The sequence below is a fragment of the Culex quinquefasciatus genome, chromosome 3 (assembly GCF_015732765.1).
Source record: "Culex quinquefasciatus strain JHB chromosome 3, VPISU_Cqui_1.0_pri_paternal, whole genome shotgun sequence".
NCBI classification, from domain to species: Eukaryota; Metazoa; Arthropoda; class Insecta; order Diptera; family Culicidae; genus Culex; species Culex quinquefasciatus.
In genome coordinates, this window is record NC_051863.1 from 85,085,766 (window position 1) to 85,094,721 (window position 8,956).

Sequence of the window (8,956 nt, forward strand, 5' to 3'; positions counted from 1 at the left end):
GGTGACAGCGCTTATTACGAGTTCGCGTTAAATGCTTGCAGACAGGGTTGTCGAAAGTCGGAAAATCTGTACCAGGGCAACATATATCTGTACTGTCATTTAGAACAAATTTGCAACAAAACAATTCAGGGACTGTTCTTTTATTACGTCACGCAGTTTGAGGGATTAGGGCGGGGTCGAGGGCAATGTGTGAAGCGAGGGAGGGGGGTCCAAAATCTTTTTACGTTACGTATTGCGCGTATTCCCGAAAAAGACACGCGGCATACCAGCCTCGAAACGACGCGCCGCATTTTCGGCAAATGCGCGCTGTCAAATCCCCCCAGTCGCGACGTTCTAGCAGGATTCTAGCAGGTTTCTTACAGAACTGGATATTCTTACAGCATTGTAGCAGGTTTGTTCCACCGTTCTAGCTGGATTCTGACCACGGGGTTGGGCACATGGTTGATCCGTAGCGCATTGGATTTACTTCCGTAAATATTTCGTAAATATCGTAAATACAAGCGTAAATATTATTTATCTGCACGATATTCGGAATTGAATTTTGCTCCGTGTGGATAGTGACAGTTCAGAACTGTCACTTGTTTGTTTCCTTCATTTACAAACTGTCACCGCTCCAATCTTGAGGTATATTTTGTCACCTTCAGGATTTCCGGTGCCCTACGAAGATTGGGACAGCGGGACCAGAAACGATGACGGCAGGACCGTCGATGAAGCGGTCCCTGCCGGCCGAACTTCCACCACCATCACAATCCGACCGCTGCCGTTACCGCAAGCCCAACCGGACCCGGGCATGCTGGAGCTGCTCACCAGCTCGGAGAACCATGCCCGCGTGTTGGAAGCCCGAGCCGTCGCAGTCAGAAAGCCGGCAGACCCCGCAGAACCAACGACGACGCAAGTGTACTGGGGCAAAATAACGACCAAAAAGCACAAAATGTGGGAGGGCGACGGAACGTTGACCATCGTGGCCGGAAGAGCCTCACGTTGGGCGACGAGGACGGCAAGGTGATTGGGAGCTCCGGGTTGGTGAAGGGGGAGGAGCTGGAGGAGGGTTCGCGGTTGAGCAAGGAGGTTGAACTGGTGGAGCGGATTGATGGGGAGGTGGCTAAGGAAAATGATGTGCCGGTGAAGAGGGTTCGATTCGAGGCGAGAGGAGGGTTTAGGCCGCCGGCGGAGTCGATGTGCGCCGGGAGTCCGATTGTGGTGTCGAGCTGGTTGGGACTGTGGGGAGGAAGCGATTGCGGAGGACTTTGTTCCATTGATGATGCGGGAGCCTTTGTTCGATCAGTGGAAGTATAACAAAGGGTTGCGTTTCGTACTGCGTGGCTAAGCATTTGCGGCCTCACCGGTGGGAAGGGTTTTGGGAATGAAACGCGAAGACTCGGAACAGTTTGGAGCGATTTTGGCCGACGAGATGGGACTGGGGAAGACGTTGTAGACGTTGGCGTTGATCTACACCTTGAAGAATCAGGGACCTTACGGGCAGCCGGTTGTGAAGCGGGTTCTGATCGTGACTCCGAGCAGTTTGGTGGACAACTGGGATCGAGAGATAACAAAGTGGTTGAAGCAGGAACGGATCTTTACGTTCATCGTGGGGCCGAATAGCAAGTTGAAAAAGTACGCGCACCTGTTCGCAACCCAACGAGTTGTCACATGGGGGGAGAAGGGAGAGGAGGGGCGGTCAATATCTTTTTTGACATAGGACTATGTCTCTACTTACTATATTGGGGGGCCAGTTCAGAAATTCGATCCAAAGCGTCACTTTTAAGCGTTGAAAAAGGGGACATTTTGAACGCTTATATCTTTTTTCCCTGTGAATCAATCCAGACGGTTGGACCACTAATCGAAAGAGGAAGACTTCAGCTATTGTTTAACTACATAGATAGTCTGACTAAACATAGTTAAAGCACTTAAAACATGCAATCAAAATGAGTAATTTTTCAGTACAAATCGGACAGATGACCAATCAGAGCGAACGTATGCATTCGAGACCGCGCCCCTTTTGTGCCGTTCTCCGGCTGTGCCGCTATTGAAGAATTCGACGACGTTTTTTCCGCTAGGTTCGCTGTTGTTCCAGCGGTGTTCGGAATGACAGCCCCCATACAGTTTGAGCAGTTTTTTTGGGAAAAAGGTGCAGGTGGTTATGTTACACATGACCAGTATGACAAAGAACTTAGCAGAAAAGCTTTTAAAATTAAGCAATTTTGTTGAATTATGCGTCAGATAAAATCAAAACATTATTTTCGTTTAATTTCTCTTAATGCTCCGTATAAAAAATCATGATATCTCTATGGTTCGATGTTTGTCCCCCAATCGGAACAATCGTGAGGTAGCGGCCTCTCCAGATTGTTGCCACTTTTTTCGAAATGGCCAGTATTGTAAACCATGAGTTGCGATACCCATATTGCCAAAACTCGTTGGTTCAATAGATGTCTTCCCGGGAAAACTTTCCTTTAGGGCACCGGCCACTGCAGCTTTTGGTTAACTTTTTCTAAATTGCCATTTTCATTACCAATATCAAAAATCATGAAATTTGATACCAATATTGCCCAAAATCGTATGGTTCGGTAAATGTCCCGGGAGAACCTCCTGAGGGCACCGGCCACTCCAGGTTGTGGCCAATATTGTCAAAATGGCCATTTGCATTACCAGTATTGAAAATCATGAATTTTGATACCCATATTGCCCAAAATCGTTTAGTTCGTCAAATGTCCACCCGGGACAACCTCCCTGAGGGCACCGGCCACTCCAGGTTGTAGCCAATACTGTCAAATTGGCCATTTTCATCACCAGTATCAAAATCCAAGAAGTTTGATACCCATGTTGTCCAGTCACATATGACCTTCCATCGGAACACCCCTGAGGAATCTGGCCACTCCGGGTCTTGTGGCCAGAATATTCCGTGGCTCTCAATTATTCTGGCTGGCCTGCCTCCGCTTGGTTTGCTGCTAGCTCCGGGCTAGCTGCTTTTCGGCCAACTGCTTCTGGGCCTCAAGGACATCTGCTTCCAGGTCCAGGTTGTTGTTTACTCCTCGGCGTCCAACGATAGAATGATTTCCCAGGGTTGACCGAGCGGGGTTATATTGGCTTAGAATGGTGACGGATGCCCCGCCCCTTTGCGCCGGTTATCCCATTCCTACGTCATTCGCTTTTTGATGCACTGGTGGGGATAAGAAGTCGTGAATGCAGCATTTTTGCCAACGATTTTCATTCCATCGTCATCGTTCGAACCGACAACACCGTAGCAGCAGCAGCAGAAGCAGCAGCGGAAAAAACAACGACTGAAGGAAATCAAGAGCGAGCTCCGAGAAGAAGAAACACGCCAGCGTGTGCGTGAAATTGCTGCCAAAACAATGTCGAAGGAGAAAAACAAAGGCCTACTTGGATGGACGCTCGAGAAGATGGCCACAAGAATCAACTTCTGCTGCAATTTAACAAAATGGCGCTTTTCAGCGCCAACGAAAAATTCACGAAAGAGTTATTGTTTCAAATGATTCATGCACTGCTTTTTGTGCATTTTTAAAGCTTTTGACGCTTGGCGTTTAATTTAATTTAAATACTTCCCCCAAAATTTTTATTTAAAAAAAAAGTTTACGAATATTAACAATTTTTGCTTTCAAATGTCAAACGATCGCAGTTGGCCTTGAACAAGCAAGCGCGTGCTTTGACCAGACCGGGAGCATGTTGACAGCTCCCATACAAACTGAGCGTACCCCTTTTTGGGCCCACTGGGCCCAAGATGGCGGCTTTGCTATCATCTAGCCAAACATTTGAAAATGGCGAATAGTTTAAATTAATAAAGTTTTTGTCGTGTTTCGGTTTAAAACGACAAAATAAGTATTCTGGAATCATTTTCTTGAAAAACTTGTTTTAAGATACGCCACGTTGAAATATTAGTCTCGAACAGTTGGAGGAGCGTGCCGCGAAAGCCGTCACGAAAAAACAGCCTTGGGCGCGGAGCATCAGCAGCAGCGGCCAATAGAAGAAGAGAACCAGCAACCAGAAGGAAGAACCACCGGCAGCAGAAGGAGGAAATTCGAGCGAAGCGGACGGCGTGGAAGTCGCTATGATGCGGCGGTTCTCAGGAAAAATGGCCAATTCGACAGTGGTGAAAAAAGCTGGAGTGGCCGGTGCCCACGAAGAAGGTTCCCCCGGGGCCTGGGGGGACATTTACAGAAACATACAAGTTGTGGCAATATGGGTATCAAAATTCATGGTTTTTGATACTGAACATAATAATGGCCATTTCGACAGTAGTGGCCACAACCTGGAGTGGCCGGTGCCCTCAAAGAAGGTTCCCTCGGGGCCTGGGGGGACATTTACAGAAACATACGAGTTGTGGCAATATGGGTATCAAAATTCGTGGTTTTTGATACTGAACATAATAATGGCCATTTCGACAGTAGTGGCCACAACCTGGAGTGGCCGGTGTCCTCAAAGAAGATTCCCTCGGGGCGTGGGGGGACATTTACAGAACCATAACCATTGTTGTGGCAATATGGGTATCAAAATTCATGGTTTTTGGTACTGAACATAATAATGGCCATTTCGACAGTAGTGGCCACAACCTGGAGTGGCCGGTGCCCTCAAAGAAGATTCCCTCGGAGCGTGGGGGGACATTTACAGAACCATACTAGTTGTGGCAATATTGGTATCAAAATTCATGGTTTTTGATACTGTACATGAAAATTGACATTCCGACAGTAGTGGCCACAACTTTGAGTGACCGGTGATCTCAAAGCAGGCAGGCCTGCCAGGGGGCTTCGGGCTGCAGCCCCCGAAATTTTTCCAATTTTTTAAATTGAACTACCTTAAAAATCTTAAATCAATGATTGTGTGTTCTCTTCCCAGAAATAATTTGTAAGATAGAGAATCAAGAATTGATTGATCAAACTAAGTAATTTGCCTGTCCATTGCCGGGCTCAGTTTTTGTAGATTATGGATCCAAAATTTGGATATTTAAAAATTGAACTGCAGATTTGAACATTGTTCCATTCAGTAACATCTCATTTATCTTGTAGTTTTAGCATTACATTGGTTAGGATGGTCCAAATCTGGGCTTACTTGGGCTATCCCCTGAAATCAAAGATTTACGCATCATTAGCCTAAGTTCCAAAATTTGAGCTTTTTCTGACCACTGACCACCAAGTATGGGCAAAATCGTCAAATTGTATGGAGAAAAGCAACTGTTTCAGTTTTTGACCAATGGAAGGCGCAATAACTATCCAGTTCTTATCAATTTTCAGAACTAATATCTTCTTTAAATTTGGAAAAACTTTCCGAAGACACCTTATTTTTTTGGGTTTTTGCTAAAAGTTATTAACCTTCGAAAATAGCAATTTCCGAGCGGACTGCTCTAAGGGGCTACATAGAAATAATTACCATCATCTGGGGCGAATCAGGACTACAGTCTGAATAGGGACAGCAAAAATCCTTAGATCTTGTTGTCTTATTTTTGATTGTAGAACTTAAGTATGACCCCTGAAGAACCATAAAATAATTTAGAATTTTTGGATTCAATGTGGCGGTCAAAATGGAGGTCAAGAAATATTTCTGGTGTTTTTTTTAAAGGTCTAATAAACCAAATTTCCAGTTTTTGCTTTTTGGGTGCTTTTGAAACCGTCAGGGGTATTAACAAAAAGCAAAAACTTGGTGTATTGGACCATTAAAAACAGATGCCGAATTTGATGTTAAAAACAAGCAAATAAAACATGCCGATTTCATTTGTTCTGATTCGGTTATCCGAAGTCCTTCGAACTTCGGATAATCGAAACTTCGATAATCGAGGCTTCGGCTAGTCGAATTTGGATTGTAAAATTAATAGCCCTCCTTTATTTGCATTAAAACCTTTAAACTGTTAATACATGTTTTTTCTACATTTTTCAAAATTTATCATAATTTCTCGAAAATATTTAGATTTTGTTTTCAAAACGAAAGCATTTAATATGAGAAACATTTGAGTGAATTTTGACTATTATCAGAAATACAATTCTAATTTTATCGTTTTGGTTTTAAGAATATGGTTAGTTACATATCTAAGACCTTAGAGAAACATGCTTGAGAAATATCTGTGTGTTTTTTTATTACTTTTCGTAAACCTTTTTCCGAAACCACTCGTCCTAAATGCTTTCTTTGGTCACATTTTTAGTTTCCACCGTGGCCAATCTCCAATTTTTATTTAATATATCAAAATCGGAAGATCAACTAAGTGAATACTTATTATCAACTAATTTTCACTTTCTGCATGAGCTTGCGATTTTTAAAGGAAGAAATAAAATGATAAAAATATTCAAAACGTTAAAAAATTTAAGCTTGATTCAAAAACTCTGAAATTAAATTAATTAAACATCACTTTCAAATTATATAATTTCTGATCAATAATTCATTTTTAAACTATTTAATTTCTCTATTTTTGGATTTTACAGATTAGAATTTGCATTTTGAAAATTTTAAAATTTCTTTATTATTTTTTTATAATTTCTTATTTCTGAATATCAATTGTAAATATTTTCCAAAGTTTATGTTGCCACCTTTTCAAAATGGACCAAAAAACAGAGAGCAAATACAATATTAAAAAAAATAGCTTCACAATTTTAATGGAAATAACTTATTTCGATTAAGTCTTTTTAGGACCAGCGACCAGGTCGGTCCGGAAAACAAATTTGAAATGTTTTTCCTGCTTTGATAATCATATACGACATGTTTTGGCTCGTTTAAAAATATTTAGAATTTTTGTAACATGTCGCGGAACTGCGGAAAGTTTTTCTCACGAAAAAAGGATTTCGCCATCAGCTAGATATTTTGAAAACTAATGATGCAAAACAACTGTACTGATTTAAAGTGTGTTTTGAACACTTTTAAAATAATAAAACCATAGCTTGTAGTTTTGATTTGTAACCCTCTCAACTTTGGTCAGAGTTTAGTGACATAAACTTCAGAATAATATTCGCAACGGCTAATTGAAGATTTAAAAATTTACACTTTCAAATTTCTAAATTTTCATAATTTGGATTTAATTTTTTTTTGGTATTAGACAAAGAAATGCCAGAAATCAAAAATAAAAATAATAAAAACATAAAAATTTAAGATAACAATTCAACAGAATAATATCAAAAATCTGAAATTCCAAAATTAAAAAATCTAAAACTGAAAAATTAATAAAATAATTGATACTTAAGAAATCCTAAACTAAAAAAATATCATTTTAAAATTAAGTTATTCAAAATCCAATAAATTATGTTTTCAATTTTTGGATGCTTGAAATATTTTTATGTTTGAATTCTAGTATTCCTAAATTAATTTATATTTACCAGAAAATTAAGTGATTTTTGTAATGGCTTTTCCCTTATTTCAGCATATTAAGATTCAGCGTTTTGATAGTCAGCTTCATGAGGCAATTCTTCAATATTATTTAAGCGAATACATTATTTTCAAACGTTATTTTCAGTCGCATCCAAATAAACAAATCAAAATCTCATCAACACATATTGCTCCCGAAGAAATATCAAACGACGCTTTTGTTTCTGTTCCTTTTCAGCTGCGTACCGCTTAAGAGAAGTCTTTCGTAAACCTTTTCTTGACCGTTCCTTGAGATTTTTTTGTATGGAGTTTAAGAGTCTCCGTACTACAGGACATTTTTAAAATTTTCGTTTGAAAGTAAAATATAGTTCTTGTAGCTAAATTCAGACTAAGATTTGATTTACAGGAAAAATGTAATTGATTTAAGAATTCTTACATAAAGTATTCTTTACTTTTAAAACAAAAATTTAAGATAATAATTACACATGATAATTTCAAAAAAATAAGAAATTCCAAAAATGAAAAAAATCAAATACATAAAAAAATATAAAATAATTACAACTAAAAATATCCTTAAATTATATAAAAAAACATTTTTTATCATTTTTAAATAAAGATATTCAAAAAATAATTTTCAATCATTTCAATAAATTATGTTTTAATAATCTTATTTTTTTTGATGCTTCGAATATTGGTATGTTTGAATTCAAGTGCAGACTAAGATTAGATTTACAGGATAAAACTAATCAATTTATGAATTCTTACATAAAGTTTTCTTTATTTTTAATTTAGCAACGTTTTGTAAATATAAAATTTCTAAACCATAAAATGTGCCGGATTTTGTTCCTAGAGTCAAGATATTGCTTGAACAAACATCGATTTTAATAAATGGTTACAATCCTAAATTATTAAACATGTATATAGATTAAAATTTTATTAAAAATTATCTTTAGAATTGAGATCTGATTAAATTTTTTTGTCATGTTTTAAAATTTTATTTTTGCTCAAATTCTGGACCAATTAATGAATTTGAAAATGGCGTTTAGTCGGAATAATAAAGTTAAACATGATTCGTTTTAATGTTTGATGCAATCGAGGAAAATTTTAACGGTTACATATGCATTTAAAAATGGTTACATAGCATTATTAACAACTCTTCCAGTGAATATTTTGGCGTTAAAAATTAATTTAATACATTTTATCTAAATTTTTTAACACATTAAAATTAAACACAGGCACTGATTTTTTTTCTTCAAATATATATTTATTATAGGCCTACACAGAAAAAAATGTGAATTTACTCGACACGGAAAAAATGAATCACATGTAAACTCAGTTGATGTAAACTTGAGATTCGACGTAATTTTTTTTGTCATGGAGACACTTCAGAAGCTGAAATTTCAACGATTATAATTTTTTGTATTGCATTAAAATTATTTATTTTTGAGAGCACCAGAGCTTCGCAAAATATGAAATGGCTTCAATAGCTTAGAACAATTAAAATAAAACATTGTTTAAGTTTGTTTATAAAATTTTAAGAAAAACAAATATTCCAGTTATGAGTTTTATGTTGTGCTAGAAAAAATGAAAAATGTTAGATAAACCATCACAATTATCACACAGCTGAAAATGTAAATCCAGACGGTTTAAAATTTCTTTC